This window comes from Heptranchias perlo, chromosome 4 (assembly GCF_035084215.1).
Source record: "Heptranchias perlo isolate sHepPer1 chromosome 4, sHepPer1.hap1, whole genome shotgun sequence".
Classification (NCBI taxonomy): Eukaryota; Metazoa; Chordata; class Chondrichthyes; order Hexanchiformes; family Hexanchidae; genus Heptranchias; species Heptranchias perlo.
Window position 1 is genome coordinate 104,263,683 of NC_090328.1, and position 16,969 is coordinate 104,280,651.

At 43.3% G+C, this 16,969-nt stretch overlaps 1 long non-coding RNA gene across 1 annotated transcript in view; it reads left to right on the forward strand.

Annotated features, from left to right (window-relative positions):
- Positions 1–7,393, forward strand: part of LOC137320578 (uncharacterized) — a 42,982-nt gene extending 35,589 nt beyond the window's left edge. The window contains exon 3 of the long non-coding RNA XR_010962590.1: positions 7,291–7,393. This is a non-coding gene — a long non-coding RNA (uncharacterized lncRNA). The remainder of the gene's footprint in view (positions 1–7,290) is intronic.
- The last annotated feature ends 9,576 nt before the right edge of the window (positions 7,394–16,969 follow it).

The window sequence follows — 16,969 nt, forward strand, 5'->3', positions numbered from 1 at the left end:
TCAAGTCCCCCACACCTCCCCCGTTCAGGTCCCCTCCCCTCCCCGGCTCAGGTCCCCCTCCCCTCCCCTGCTTAGGACCCCTCTCCTGCTCAAGTCCCCTCCCCTCCCCTGCTCAGGACCCCTCCCCTCCCCCGCTCAGGTTCCCCTCTCCACCCCCGTTCAGGTCCCCCTCTCCTTCTCCGTTCAGGTCCCCCTCCCATTCCCCGCTCAGGTCCTCCTCCCCACCCCCGCTCAGGTCCCCCTCCCCTCCCCTGCTCAAGTCCCCCACACCTCCCCCGCTCAGGTCTCCCTCCCCTCCCCCGCTCAGGTCTGCTCCCTCCCTTGCTCAGGTCCTCTCCCCTCCCCCACCTACTCAGGTCCTCTCCCCTTGTCCCCTGCTCAGCTCCGCTTCACTCCTCCCCCGCTCATGTCCGCTCCGCTTCTCCCCCTGCTGGTACCTCTGGTCTCTAGGCCTCCTCCCCAACTCTTTATGGACCCGTTGCCACTCAGGGCCGCTCTGCTCTGCCACCGCTGGTACGTCTTTCCCCTTTCTCTGTCTCCTTTCCCACTGAGTAGCAACAGCAGCATGACATGGCTGCTCAATGTCACTGCACTGCTTCACTTTCCATGGAAGGTCACTGATGGCATCTATGTGGCCATATAGGCAATAGGTAGATGGTCGTCCTCTGGAACCATCACTTGCTTCACTTCACCTGTGTGCTGTGACTCACCTGATGCTACCACCTCAAGTTTACTAACTGCAGTCTCAGGGATGTGTATAGCTGTGTTGTTGTTCGCAATTGTTGGTAAGAGAGGTGCAGGGTGTTGACTTGTTCTGGGACAGGCTGCTCTTCCAAATAAAGGATCAAATGTTGGAATGTTATGTCCAACAGACACTTTAAACAGAGCTTGTATTTTACTGTGTGTGACATTTGTATGGTTGTATCTTTTCCTGTGTGAACATAGGAACAGGAGTAGGCGATTCAGCCCCTCAGGCCCGTTCCCCCATTCAGTTAGATCAAGGCTGATCTGTACCTCAACTTCATTTACTAACCTTTGATCCATATACTTGATACCCTTACCTAATAAAAATCTATCAATCTCAGTCCTGAAAATTTCAATTGATCCAGCATCCACAGCCTTTGGGGGTGAGAGAATTCTATATTTCCACTACCCTTTGTGTGGCAATCAATAAGAAGGGTGACAAGATATAACAGTAGGATGGTGTTAGCCCTGAGTATAGGGAAGGCCTACTCATTCCACGCTTTCATATGCAAGGATATCCAGGGTGGTTACTTCCAAGGGAGTCAAGGGTTTTTAATTTCTAAGACTTCCTCTAGTTCGGGCCTGTTCCTTTATAACACGTGCTATTTAGTTGTGGAGTCTTCAAAGTAGGGGAGTATCTTAACTCTTCTCGCTGGGCGGGAACAGAGCGGGTGAGCAGTTAAAATGAAGCAGCTCCATTTCTTGCTTTGTTCCCACTGATCTCCAATTTTAATGCAGTTGGTTTTAGCGCTGGATGAAGCCCCTACTGGACTCGGCCAGGAGCCTCATACTTAAATGCTAAATGGCCTCCGTACACACTTCCCACCAGTTCTGGGCAGGAAGTGAACCAGCGGAATTTAAATGAGGCTTGGGAGTTAAAATAGCTCAGGCCAGAAGCATAGGCTAGCAAGTGCACTTCGCACTCTCCCCAGCCCCCGCCCACCTACAACCCACTCAGGGTTAAAATCTTCCCCGTAGTCTTGAGATGTTGTAAGTTGAAGGAACTCATACATAGTAACAGACATGTGCTCATCCTGCAGCCCTTCATACAGCAAGGGGATTGCAGGGGATGCAGTGACTTTATGTGTGAAGGCCTTTGAAAATATCAGTGTGCAAAAGCGTTCAATTGTAAGTTGCAGCTTGAATGTGTGCCCTGCTGAAGTATGGATATTCATGCTGATGAGGAGTCTGCAGAGGCAGTTCTCTTCAGTTATTGTCAGGTAGATGTGCCTGGGCCTGCTGATATAGTTGGTGGCATAATGGGAACATAGGAACACAGGAACATAGGAACAGGAGTAGGCCATTTAACCCCTCGAGCCTGTTCTGCCATTCAATGAGATCATGGCTGATCTGTGACCTATCTCTATATACCCACCTTAGCCCCATATCCCTTAATACCTTTGGTTAACAAAAATCTATCAATCTCAGATTTAAAATTAACAATTGAGCTAGCATCAACTGCCGTTTGCAGAAGAGAATTCCAAACTTCTGCCACCCTTTGCCTGTAGAAGTGTTTCCTAACTTCACTCCTGAAAATCCTGGCTCTAATTTTTAGGCTATGTCCCCTAGTCCTAGACTCCCCAACCAGTGGAAATAGTTTCTCTCTGTATACCCTATCAGTTCCTCTTAATATCTTGAAAACGTTGATCAAATCACCCCTCAATCTTCTAAATTCCAGGGAATATAACCTTAGTTTGTGTAATCTCTCCTCGTAATTTAACCCTTGGAGTCCAGGTATCATTCTAGTAAATCTACGCTGCACTCCCTCCAAGGTCAATATATCCTTCCTAAGGTGCGGTGCCCAGAACAGAACACAGCACTCTAGCTGTGGTCTAACCAGGGCTTTGTATAGCTGTAGCATAACTTTTACCCCCTTGTATTCTGGTCCTCTAGATATGAAGGCCAACATTCCATTAGACTTTTTGATTATTTTCTGTACCTGTCCATGGCATTTTAATGATCTATGTACATAGACCCCTAAGTCTCTTTGGACCTCCACTGTTTTGAGCTTTTCACCATTTAGAAAGTACTCAGATCTATCCTTTTTAGGTCCAAAGTGGATGACCTCACACTTGCCTACATTGAAATCCATTTGCCACAGTTTTGCCCATTCACTTAATCTATTAATATCTCTCTGTAATTTTATGTTTCTATCGACACTGCTTACAATGCTGCCTATCTTTGTGTCATCGGCAAACTTGGATATGTGGCCCTCTATCCCGTCATCTAAGTCGTTAATAAATACAGTCAATAGTTGAGGTCCCAACACGGACCCCTGTGGGACACCACTAGTCACATCCTGCCAATTTGAATACCTGCCCATTATCCCTACTATCTGTCTCCTGCCACTTGGCCAATTTCCTAACCAGGTCAATAATTTGCCCTCTATGTAATTCCATGAGCTTCAACTTTAGCTCACAATCTTTTATGAGGGACTTTAGCCTTCTGGAAGTCCATATAAACAACATTCATAGGCATTCCCCTGTCTACTACTTTAGTCAAAAAATTATTTTCTTCATTACTATTAATTTGCTTATGTTAAATATAGTGAGTCCCTGTCCCTGATTCAAAATTAGTTTCCTTGGGGTGTCCAGCATGCTATCCTCTTCCTCTACTGTAAATACTGACGCAAAGTAATTATTTAACATGTCCACCATTTCCTTATTTTCATTTATATCACCATTATCAGTTTTTAAGGGGCCCACATTGCTCTTGATCACCCTCTTTTTCCTAATATAATTGTAAACATTTTTTGTGTTGATTTTGATATCTCTTGCAAGTTTCTTTTCACACTCTCTTTTTGTAGCTCTTACTATCTGTTTTGTCACCCTTTGCTATTCTTTCTATCTCTCCCAGTCGCCAGAATCTGTGATATTTTGTGCATTTTTGTGTGCTTTTTCTTTTAGTTTTATGTTATCCCTCCTGAGAACGGATTGGTTGCCTGTCCCTCGTCTCACCTCCGTTAAAACCGGAAATGGGCAGGTTGGAGGTGGGTTGGTTCAGGTTTTAGATTTTAAAATTTTTTTACTGCCCCCCCGCCCCCAACCCACCCGTTTTTCTGAGTTAAAATCTTGCCCATTGTTGCAGAAAGCTGTCCTGAACACACTCAAGAAATTTGTTACCTTTCTGACATGAGCTTATCTGCTTATCCCAACCAATATGAAAGTTAAAATCCACCATTAAAACCACTCTACCTTTGTTGCATGCTTCTCTAATCTCTGCATTTATACATTCTGCCACATCACAGCTTTTACCAGGGGCCTACACACAACTCCCACTACAGTCTTAAATCCTTTTATATTTCTTAATTCTACCCATAAAGTCTCCACTGCCTGCTTACCTCTCGTTATATCCTCTCTTATCATTGAAGTAATTTCATCCTTAATCACAAAGGCTACTTCTTCCCCTCTACCAGTTTCCCTATCCTTCCTATAGACCTTATAACCTGGTATATTCAGTTCCCAGTGCTGACCATCTTGCAGCTATGTCTCAGTAATGGCTATCATGCCGTACCCTCTAAATTGAATTTGCGCCTGTAATTTATTCAATTTTTTCCTTATACTCTGTGCGATTGTATAAAGAGCACTTACTTTGGCCACACACCCTAACCTGTCCTTCTGCTCTAATGTTATCTTTCTCACACATTTCTTATTTCTCTCTTCTAATTTAGTTACTTTACATCTTTTAGTTTCCCCTTTACCTGTAGTGCCTAAAGCATAATTTCTGACTATCACTCTACTCTCTTCCTTTTCGTTTGTTTAGAATTATTATTTATACCACCTTTTCCACTTGAGCCCTCCCCCCCACTTACTAGTTTAAAGTTCTTGTGACCACCCTATTTATCCTTTCCGTTAGGACCCTGGTCCCAGCCTGGTTCAGGTGGAGCCCATCCCAATGGTACAGTTCCTTCCTGTCTGAGAACTGGTGCAGTGTCCCATGAAATGGAACCCCTCTTTCCCACACCACTCCTTCAGCCACATGTTCACCTCCGAAATCTGCTTATCCCTATGCCAATTTGCATGTGACTCGGGTAATAATCCAAAGATTATATCCCTTGAGGTCCTACAGGAACATAGGAACAGGAGTAGGCCATTTAGCCCCTCGAACCTGTTCCGCCATTCAATGAGATCATGGCTGATCTATGACCTAACTCCATATACCCGCCCTAACCTCATATCCCTTAGTACCTTTGGTTAACAAAAATCTATCAATCTCAGATTTAAAATTAACAATTGAGTTAACATCAACTTTCTTTTAATTTAGCTCCTAGCTGCTGGTACTCTCTGAACAGGACCTCTTGCCTACTCTTTCCTAGTTTGTTGGTTCCAACATGGACCACAGTGCCAGGATCCTCCCCCTCCCTCTCCAATATCCTTTCAAGCCGGTTCAAAATGTCCCTCACCCTGGCATCAGGTAGGCAACATACCATGTGGGACTCTTGATCCTGCTTACAAAGGATGCTATCTGTCTCCCTAATTATTGAATCCCCTACAACTAGCACATCACACTTCTCCTCCTCCTCCTCCCTTTGGACAGCCTCCTGCTCCAGGGTGCCATGGTCAGCATTCTGGCTGTCCTTCCAACAGTCTTTATCCCCATCCTCACAGGTAGCAAGTACATTGTACCTGTTGGATAGGATCAGTTTCTGTGGAACCTTGTTCTCTATCTAACCTGTGTTCCCTTTACTCTGTACACTATCGGTCACACCAACCCCGTTCTGATCCTGTACCTCTCTACGAGGTGCGACTGAGTTTCTGGAGCAAACTGTCCAGATACTCCTCCCCCTTCCTTGTGTGTTGGAGTGTCTCCAACTTGCACTCCAGCTCAATGACTCTGAGCTGGAGAGATTCGAGGCGGAGACATCTATTGCAGATGTGTTCACTAGGGACATTCTCGATGTCCACAAACTCCCATATACTGCAGTCCAGACACACAACCTGCTCTGCCATATCTTAGTCTATATTTATTTATAAATAATTACTTTTTAGTCTGCTTTGTTTCTTTTTTGCTTTTTTTCTTTTAAATTTAGCAACTCCTTCCCCCTCTACACCTAATTCCCACTCTCACCAAATTCTCAAGTTCCCACTTGGTTCACGATCCACTCTCTTTGCGATGCCCGCTCTGTGCTTCAGCTCTCTGGGGGGAGGTACAAGCAGTTTGTCTCTGGTATCATCTGATTTTCATGCATGCCCCCTTCATTCTCTTGCATGAAATCGTGTGATGGAATACTTTGAAAGCAATCCCGACCTTGCTAAAAAAGCAGCAATTAAAAAAATTGGTTGTGTAACTGTGACAAATTCGGATCTGCTATAGACCCTTCTTGGGTTCAATGGCAGTTGTCACTCCAATAATCGGTCTAAGTGTCTTACTTTCATAGGAGTTGACTCACACTGCCCCATATCTACTTCCACAATAGTGTAGCCTGAGGTGCAACAATAATACTTCCTTGTGACCTGGACTAGATAGTCGTGTCTTTTGCACGTCTACTTTTTCAATCTCTCTGAAAGCAGACCGAGCAATCACTTGGTGAGACAAGGCTTGATATAAATCATTAAGCTGCTTTATTTTACAGCAGATGAAAATACAGAGCAACAGTTATGATCAGATTCACATAATACAACCAGTACAACTGCCCTTTGTGTAATAATACAAAAATAATGAATAAGCTATGCTACCCCACATCAGTGGGTCGCCTTGCTTGACTTAAACTAATTTTCTAATGTCTCTTTCCCGTATTCCATCCTTTTCACAGCCTGACTGTTATCATTATTCTATTTCAAACAAAAGTCTTTGTCTGTCTCTCATTTAAATCTCTTGCTGCTCACAGCCAAAAGACTTCCCAAAAGAGTGGGTGTGAGGTATTATTCAATTGCAGAGACAAGCTAACAAAATTGCTTATCATTTCTAGTTTATGACAAAACAACATCTACGTTGGCTCGTTGGCATATTAACTACCTATCATCTCAGCCTTTTTATTTAACTTGTGTGAATATGTCATGCTTTTAAAAACTCAACATTAAAAGTAACTCTTTATTCTAAATCATCAAGTCAAAAAGATCCCAAGATATGACAGTACCTTTAAGAGCTCCCTTCCCGCAGGCAACAACTTTTTCGGCCTTTAACACATGCTTTAAATGGACAGATGCAGTGCTGGCAAAAATGCGGGAAGTTGAGTACTGAATTCTAACACAGTACTTTTATAGACATAGCTACTCAATGCAAAATGAAACGTCTGTACATTCTGTACAAGAGCAGCAATGCTGGTGAGAAATCAAGTATACAATTTTCTGAGTGAGCTGGTAGCTGGCGATTCCAATGACTGTTACTGCTAAGTTGATTTTTTACCTCCCTCTATTTTTTTTCTCTTTCTATTTTTATATCCTCAAGTTCTGCAAATACTTTCCCTGCCACAATAAACTGCTGCTCACTTTCGCTCCAAATGCTTCCACCCCTCCCCTGTGTAAGTTAATTTAGTCGGAAAATGATGACAAGGTGCTGATAATCATGATGACAAGAATTTTGTCGCTGTTGTCTGTCCTACTAAAGGCTGGGCCAAGGACACCTATCAATCTTTACAGTGACAGCAGCCTGAGGAGATTTAACTGCAGATTCATTGATGTCTAATGAAGTGACAGAGAAGAATGAGGACGCAGGGAAATCCAGAGGGGAATGACTGCTAGGACTGTTCTATCAAAACTCAAGTACAAACAGGAAAGCTTAGCCAAGGGAAATAAATAGCACTGTTCTGTCAACTTATAATAAAGAAAAGCTGAACATATCTGGAGGTTGTCCTTGGACTGATTTCAACTACAATTTACAGCAATTATGTTTCGGGACACCCTCATGCAGTTGTGACTCAGCTTTTAGCAGGAAGTTATCTTCATTTTCTTTTTCTCCCCCCTCAGACGTCTGAGCTGAAAGGCTCAGAAGCTTTTTCAGTTCACTGTCTCTTGAGTCTGGGACGCCAACGAAATGAGAGCTTCGCGAGCCACAAGGAAAGTAGATTATCATTCAGTGCCACCCAAGAAATAGGTCATGCCCAATCCAAAGCACTACGCCAGAAGCAATCTGAACAATGCATATACAGCTAAGCAAAGCAACTCGATTCAAATGATATTTCTGATTTATACACTGCACATGCTAAGATCCTGGCAGATATGCTACTTTGCTAGAGAAGCATGACTACACTTCAAAATTACTTCATTTGCTGTAAAGCGATTTAGGGTATCCTGAGGTCGTGAATGGTCCTATAGAAATACACGTCTTTCTTTCTTCTTCTATATGTTGCCAAGCCTAGTGACAAACTTCAACCTGCTAATACCAGGTAACTGCAGTGGATCACTCTGCGTGGATCTATATTCGCTGAGATTCACTGGCTTTACCTATCTTTTGATTGATTTGTTTTCCTTGTAAATAAAGTTTCACTCCCCTTTGGTTGAGGGATAAATGATGGCCAGGATACCAGGAGAACTCCGCTGCTCTTCTTCGAATGGTGCCGTGGAATCTTTTGTGTCCACTTGAGCAGGCAGACGTTTAGTGTGTCATCTGAAAGATAGTACCTCTGACAGTGCAGCTCTCCCTGAGTATTATAGATCAAAGGCAGATAAAGGGAATTTAGGTACAGATCAGCCGTGATCTAATTAAATGGCAGAACAGGCTTGAGGGGCTGGATGGCCTACTCCTGTTCTTATGTACCGCACAGCAGATAGATATTGAGTAGATTTTCCTATCCCAGTGAAAATTCAGCGAGATCAGATCGGAGTCCATTTTGGGAGCACACACCTCTTTAAAGTCTCACCTCACTGGATGATGCAAGCTCAGCTCATTTACATAATTTGTTTACGTTCCCCACGCAGCTCTTAAAGGGCTGTTGCATGCCGTTAAAGACAATTGGCTACAGCTGAAAGTAGCTGGTCCTTTACAGAATTAAGTCTTGGAAGACAAGATATGTGAAATACTTTAGAAGATGCTGCACTGAAAGTGCTACTAGAAGAAGTGCAGCAAAGAAAGGCTGTCTTCTTTGAGGCAGAAGAGTATTCTCACTGCAGTCTCCAATGCCTGTAGATCTTTGGAACAACTCAGGCAGAAGTTGTCTAGTTTCGACAAGATTGCTAAGGAAAGCTTACCCAGCATTGGCTTACTTGAAGTATATGGGCGTAATCCACATGCCACAAAGAGTTTCTTCTCAACCTGGTGCGGGTTTGACAGAGATCTCATGCAAAACACTTGTGCAATCAAATTCTATGGTGTTCTCCCAATTGTCCACCATAGCTTTGGGGGAAGATCTGAAGAAACTCCAGAGAAATTTGTTGGGAGGGGTGTAATTTTAGCTAAACCCGCCCGGCAGGAAGCTAATGGGATCAGATCGACTGCCCATTTTACACCCCGCCAGGAAAGTAAAATCGGACGGGGTGCAAAATGGGCAGGTGAACCAATCCATGGTTTCCCGCCAGGTGGGAGAGATTAAAATTACCCCCTTGGGTTCCAATATGCAGAACTCTCTCATGTCTGATTCAACAATGCTGGAGGATTGGATTGAGAGAATCTTAATGCAGATTTCACCCACCTCAGCCCTGCCTAACAATCCGTTGCCTTGCAGATTCCTAGACAGGTTGAAGGAGTTCCCAGGAGCTGTGGAATTGCCACAGATGAGGCTGCTTTCTCATAGGGCAACAGCACATTTGGCTCACCTAGCTGCTCCCTCCCTCAAATGATAGAAGAAGTGGCAGATATCGGGCATAACCAGACAGCTACTGCAGCATCAGATGCGGTACCAGCAGGTACAGGGATATCTAATGACCCAGCAGGTAAAAGGCAATCTCCTTTCCAAGAGGCATTCAGAAATAACCAGCAATCAGTCAGGACACTTACTCCTTCCACTGGGGAAGCACCTCAAAGAAGCATGGGTTGTAGAAGACACACACTATATTCGATCACTAAATGAAAGCGCAGAGTGAAAAAAACATTTGTGCCACATCATTTGTAGGGAAATAAAATGGTTGCATTTCATTTCAACTTTGTCCAGAGTTTTCACTTCTGAAGGGGCAAAATAAGATGGCAGCAGATCGAAGGATTGGTACCCGTGGTAGTTAAGGGAGCATAAATGATAATGGTAGGCATGATGTTTATTGGGCCATTACATTGTGCATAAGTGGACAGAATTGTCTGTTATTTGGGTGATTTAAATACATAAGTGTGTTGTCAATGAGATCTTGGCACGCTAATCCTGCTGGCTGCAACTGGGCTTCACCATTCACTTCTTCAGCCTCGTTTTCAGTGGTAGGAGATAGGGGACCTTATGCTCCTGTTCATGGTAACTGCTCTCTGTATGGCAAAATTGTGCAACATTCAACAGTATGATTTTAGAGATCTTGGCAGAGTTATACTGTGGGATACCCTTATTCAGCTATAGCATCGAAACTTGTTTTAACATGCCAATTGTATATTCCATTAGGATCCTAGTGCAGGCATTCACCTCATTATGTTGGCATCACGGCTGTCTCAAGTGGGTCATCAGCCAGAGCTCTAGAGGGTTCCTTGGTCCTTGAGGAACCATCTTTCCTCCTTCAAATAATGGTGGCATCATAGATTGCCACTAGGATATCTGACATAAACTGGCATACCTAATGCACAGGGGCACAGATCATTGGCATATATATTGAATGAAACTCCTTTCTGTTTATATCTGCCATGCAGTTGTTGCTAGGGGGCCAGATGGCTGCACGGGGACCATCTGTGATGCCTTGTATTTTAAGAAAACCCGCCACCTGGTAAAGGTGCTGTGCCCTCTTTTGCTGTTGCCACCTTTGCATGGGGATCATGATGAAAACTAAGCTGCTTGATGCATCGGTGCAAGGGTGACCGACTTATTTGGCAGGTGGTGGCTTGGAGTAATCCAGTGGTTTTGAAATTCATAGCCACTGGCAAAGCTATCCCTGTGGCTAATATTGTCTGAGGTCCAGCCCGAGGAGATGGCATAACTTGGTCACTGTCTCTCTTGTGAAGCATAGCCAGTGAAGCCAAGTCTGGTCTGAAATATTCAGGTAGCTTGGCCCAGCCCTATAGACCTGGCTGCTGAGGTAAGGATGGATATAATTGGACTTGTCTCCGATCCTTCATCAGAAGCTCATCTTCCTCCTTAAAGTTGTTAAGTGCAAGTATCAGGCCATTTATCTGGGCATTCAAACCTGTCAGCACATTCCTGGCTTGATCGGGTGGATGTGCTAAGGATGTTCCCAAGGATGGGTGAAACTAGAACTAGGGGGCATAATCTTAGAATAAGGGACTGCTCTTTCAAAACTGAGATGAGGAGAAACTTCTTCACTCAGAGGGTAGTAGGTCTGTGGAATTTGCTGCCCCAGGAAGCTGTGGAAGCTACATCATTAAATAAATTTAAAATAGAAATAGACAGTTTCCTAGAAGTAAAGGGAATTAGGGGTTACGGGGAGCGGGCAGGAAATTGGACATGAATTTAGATTTGAGGTTAGGATCAGATCAGCCATGATCTTATTGAATGGCGGAGCAGGCTCGAGGGGCCGATTGGCCTACTCCTGCTCCTATTTCTTATGTAAAAAGTAGAGAATATCGCAGCTGACAGTAACTAACATAAATTTAATGAGGCTCTTGCATGCTTTGTGTGAGAACACTCCGCCTCTGTTTGTTTCTCATGCTGGGAATTCGTGCACTTTACAAAAATGGTGAGATACAGACATAGGGCCTTCTCACTCGATTCTCTGACCCCTTGCTTGCCCAATCGGTGCCTTCACTACCAGTGCATCTAATTAGGAAATCTACCTCAAAGTGTGCTGAAAAATGGTGTACACTTGGATTGTTGAACCAGTTTTTAATATAAAATTCCACATGAAAAGTTACAGTACCATTAAGAGCTATTTTAATACCGAGGAATTATTTGACAGTTGTAATTGGTTTTGGGCATTTTAATCTTAAAGTGGTTCCACAGTAACCTGGTCCAGGTCCAAAGCGGAGACTTGTTGTATATATGCCCAATACTGGGTGGCCATTTGTAGCTGTCTGCAATTGTTTTATTCTTCACGTTATTTTCTATCCAGCTCATAAATTGAATAGGAGTAGCTCCTACCAAATGTATTACAGCAACTGAGAATTTGCATAATAAGCTCCAAAGTTTTATTTTGCTTTACCTACACGGAAGTAAGTTTTCAAGCCAAGGAGATTAGTTAGGTTGATATTCTCCTTGCTTGCACAGTTTTAAGTCGTTGAATGTAGGAGAAGATTAAAATATCATATGCGTCTGACATTGCCTATTTAATGAAAAAGGCAAATTGTAATAAATCCCTTCAAAGATTCATTGAAACCAATACCTCAGGATAAAATTAAACATGCAACCTGGGAATTTAACAGCTCAGCAAGCTGCAACATTTTCCACAGAACGTATTAAAGTGGAGTTGAGAAAATTGCACCTCTTCTGGGGAAAGATCTGCTGTGAAATGTCTATCACCATTTGCCACTGCTGACCCAGAAAACTGATGACTTTATGAGCTGCTCATTCTGGCTGATCAGCGCCACATTCCCATGTTGATCAGGCCTCCGTATTTGTAAAAACAAGAGAAGAGATTTTATTTTATGCATTTGAACATGGTTCTACCCATCTTGTAAGTAAAGTCAATCTGATGATTTTAGCTCATGTGAGACTGCCTCCAAGACACCAATTTATCAGCTCAAACCATTCATAGAGTGTTGAGATCACGCTACAATTTTCTCAGAGAAGGTCATGATAGCGATACCAAGCTAATGATAATGAATTAAGTACATGAACTGGACTGACATTCTCCCGTAGTGAAGCAACGCTACGGGGCTTCTGCAATAGAAAATATTTACACCGATTTTTATTTGTTCCTCTTCTTTGCTTTCTTGTTATTTCCATCTGGGTTCTGCCCTTCTCTATTTCCCAACCTTGTCCCTGTGATCTACGGCCTTTTGACTCACCTCATCTGAACAGACACATTCAGGATGGTGCTGCAATTGTAAGGGTTGAAATTCTGATCAGCGAACTACACACACAAATTCTCAACCACATTCCGTTGTGCACCATTTTTACCTAGGCATGTAAAAAATAGCACAGAGGGTCATAGTATCAATGTGTTAAGTGTTTGTATGTGAAGTTTCCTGTACATGTCAGCTGTGGCTCAGTTAGTAGCATTCTCACCTCTGAGTCAGAAGTTATGGGTTTAAGTCCCACACTCGAGGCTTGTGCACAAAATCTAGGCTGACACTCCAGTGCAGTACTGAGGGAATGCTGTACTGTTGGAGGTGCTATCTTTCAGATGAGGCATTAAGCCAAGGCCCTATCTGCCTTCTCAGGTAGATGTATAAGATCCCATGGCACTATTTGAAGAAGAGCAGGGGAGTTCTCCCTGGTGCCCTTGCTAATATTTATCCCTCAACTAACATCACTAAAAACAGATTATTTGGTCATTATCTAATTGCTGTTTGTGGGACCTAGCTGTGTGCAAACTGGCTGCTGTGTTTCCCTACATTATGTGGAGATGCCGGTGATGGACTGGGGTTGACAAATGTAAGGAATCTTACAACACCAGGTTATAGTCCAACTGTTTTATTTGAAAATCACAAGCTTTCGGAGGCTTTCTCCTTCGTCAGGTGAGCTCACCTGACGAAGGAGAAAGCCTCCGAAAGCTTGTGATTTTCAAATAAAACAGTTGGACTATAACCTGGTGTTGTAAGATTCCTTACATTTCCCTACATTACAACTGTGGCTACACTTCAAAAGTGCTTTGGAACATCCTGAGGTCGTGAAAGGTGCTATATAAATGCAAGTCTTTCTTTCTATTGGAATTTCTCCCCTGAAATCTCATTGCAGGTGTTCCTCTTGCTGCTACCAGCACTCCAGCTTCAATTTAAATGTTGCTCATTATCTTTACTGTGTTGGAAATGAAGAGTACTTGAATAATCAGCATTTTATTTTGCCCTACCTAGTCAGAGGTTATCTGCTTAAGTACAACTTGAATATGGTTTAGGCCCCTTTACCTTGCTGGTGATGTCAGTCTTGACTTTGGCAGCTGTGCTATAAAGTAAACAAGGGGGAGGGGGGATTTCCCAGGGTCTTCCCGGAGGCAGCAGTGTTGCCTGCAGCAAGTATCATTGGTGGTGTCAGTCAGCAGTTCTTCTGGCTGCAGTGGGCTGAGTCTGGAGTGTCCTGTATTTCATTTGATGGGAAGTACCCACTTTTGGAGGGTTAAGAGGAGAGCTGATAGATGTGTTATGAAGGACTTTGATAAGGTAAAAAGGGAAAAACTATCTCCACTGGCTGGTGAGTCGGTAACTAGAGGGCATAAATTTAAGATCATCACCAAAAGAATAAAGGAAGAGTGTACAAAGGGTTGTTAGGCCATAGGCCATCTTCACACAAAGGGTAGTAGAAATCTGGAACTTTCTTCCCCAAAAGGCTATGGATGTTGGGACAATTTAAGTTTTCAAGACTGAGACTGCTAGATTTTTGTTAGGTAACAGTATCAAGGGATATGGAGCAAAGGCGGGAAAATGGAGTTGAGGAGCAGATCAGCCATGATCTAATTCAACGGTGGAGCAGGCTCGAGGGGCAAAATGGTCCATTCCTGTTTCTGATGTTCCTAGGATGTCCCACAGAACCAGAATTCAAAATGGTTTTTAAGAAGGAGTAAACACTGGAAAAATAAAAAAAATAATAAAAGGGTATGGCAGGAGAATGGGACTAATTGGATCGCTCTTTCAAAAGATTGGCAGAGGCATATTGGACCAAACAGACTCCTCCTGTCCTGTAAATTCTTTGATTCTAAGGGCCTTGTGTATGGCACAGAGCTGACACTGGTCACTAACATCACAGTAAATCATCTGTGCCTGTGGACCTGCTGGGGACCATTTCCTCAGGACACTTACTGACCTGTGTGAGTGCATAACTTTCTGATCACTATCACATATTACTATGATGGCTGCTGCAGTTCTCATTGATGCTACTCTATCATCAATGGACAACTGAATTGCAAATATTTCACTATCCGGTCCTTGAATTACTGCCTTGTTAACATCAATTTGTTTTGCATCAATCTCTTCTGGAAAGAAAGGAGAAAGAACTTGCATTTATAAAGCCCCTTTCATGGCCTCAGGACATCCCAAAGAGCTTCACAGCCAATGAAGCACTTTGCATTGTGATCACTGTTGTAATGTAGGGAAACATGGCAGCCAATTTGTGCACAGCAAGGTCCCACACACAGCAATGAGATAATGACCAGATAACCTGTCTTGGTGATGTTAAATATTGGCCAGGACACTGGGTAACCTCCCTGCTTTTCTTCGAAGAGTGCCATTGGAACTTTTACATCCAGAGCAGAAGAAGCTTCGGTTTAATGTCACATCCAAAAGATGGCACTTCCAACAGTGCAGCACTCCCTCAGTACTGCACCAAATTGTCAGTCTAGATTACATGCTCAAGTTTTTGGAGTGCAACTTGAACCCACAATCTTCTGATTCGGGTGAGAATGCTACCACTGACAGCTAAAGCAGAATCTGTAAGCAAATCATCCAGACGCACCTCATGAAGTGCAGTCAGGTTGCCTGACCTCCCTCCTGTATCTGTTTGGCCATTATATGTCACCACTATTTCTGCCCCCTCATTACCAATGTCTAGTGCTACAGTCAATGCTCCCCCATCCTCCTTATTGTCCCTTTGTCCCAGCTATCTGTAAAAGGCAGGTGGGGAGGGTCAGTGTCAGTGATGATGTAAGGTTTTCAGGTGAATGAGTGTTTCAGATTCAGGTTATATTCCTTATCGTATGTGAGCTCTGAACAGAAGCATGATGGGCCATTCCTGTATATCAAAGTATTGACATGAACTTCTACATTGCTGTGCAATAACAATGAATATAAAAATGGTTATGTGCCATTTTCAACACAGCATAAAATGATAGCAATAATGAGATGCACACTTATTGGTCTGTGGCTCACTCCCAAATCCTCAGGCAGCGTACCTTCCACAGACTTCATTCCTATGAAGGAAATCATATTTTCCTCAGAGGGAGTAAGGGTCTTCTGGGCATCCCCACCCCATCTGTACCACTCCTCACTCCACTGCCATTTTTGCTTATAAAGAGAACATTTAGACTTCATTATCACACAGTATGATGAGCCTTTTTAATTCTTTGATACATTAGCTTTTTTTTCTTCAGTCACGGCATGTGGAATTCAATTAGCATTACCAGTCTTCTTTCATTAGCTCCAACGTCCTTGTAAAATTCTTAGCTGTGTGTGCATGCATATAGTGATATTGCTGTTCATACATATGTCGTGATTATGTTTCAATTGCTTATTCAGATAAATCCTTGCAATCTGTGTTCATCCACAAGACAATGCTGTTTACTAACTTTGGTGAACTTCCTCTAGTTGTGCTCTCCTGCCAAGCATCCTTCCAGTTTCTTTGAGTTACAGAGTTGGTCCCTTGACCTATTTCTCTCCAAGCAGCTTGCCCCCTGATTTTATTAGGGGAGCAGCCCTCAGACACTGAAAAGGCCATCCCATTTTCCCACAAGCCCATCTAAAAGAGCTTCCGGGTCGTGGTTGATGAAACGAGCCATGCACATGCTGTTCTCAGCTGTTGCTTTCTGTGTGAAATTTTCCTTGGAGCAGAACTGGCTCTGAGACTTTCTCACGAGGACCATTGAGCACTATTGAGGACAATTGAGGATCATTACAAATTAATTGTGACTGCCCGGTTCCTGCAGAACATAGAATTACATAGTATTTACAGCACAGAAACATGCCATTCGGCCGGTGTTTGTGCTTCACATGAGCCTCCTCCCACTCTATTTACTTCATCTCACCCTATCTACATATCCTTCTATTCCTTTCTCCCTCATGTATTTATTTAGCTTCCCCTTAAATCATCTATGCTATTTGCCTCAACCACTGTATGTGGTAGTGAGTTCCACATTCGCACCACTCTCCGAGTAAAGAAAGTAGCCAGCTAACGAGTGGGTGCCACAAAGCAGAAGAAAACTTGACAAGCACAATGCTGCCTAACAAAAGCCTGAGAGGAGTATGAAGTAGACTTAGGGACCCTTAGTATCACAAGGGAAGGCATTTTAGTAAAGGTTGAGGAAGTTTAAGGTAAACAAGACTTCGGCCTCTGATAATTTCTATTCGGAGGTGCTGGTAGAATTGGCTGAGGAGATTGCAAATCTCATCGTTGTTATCTTTT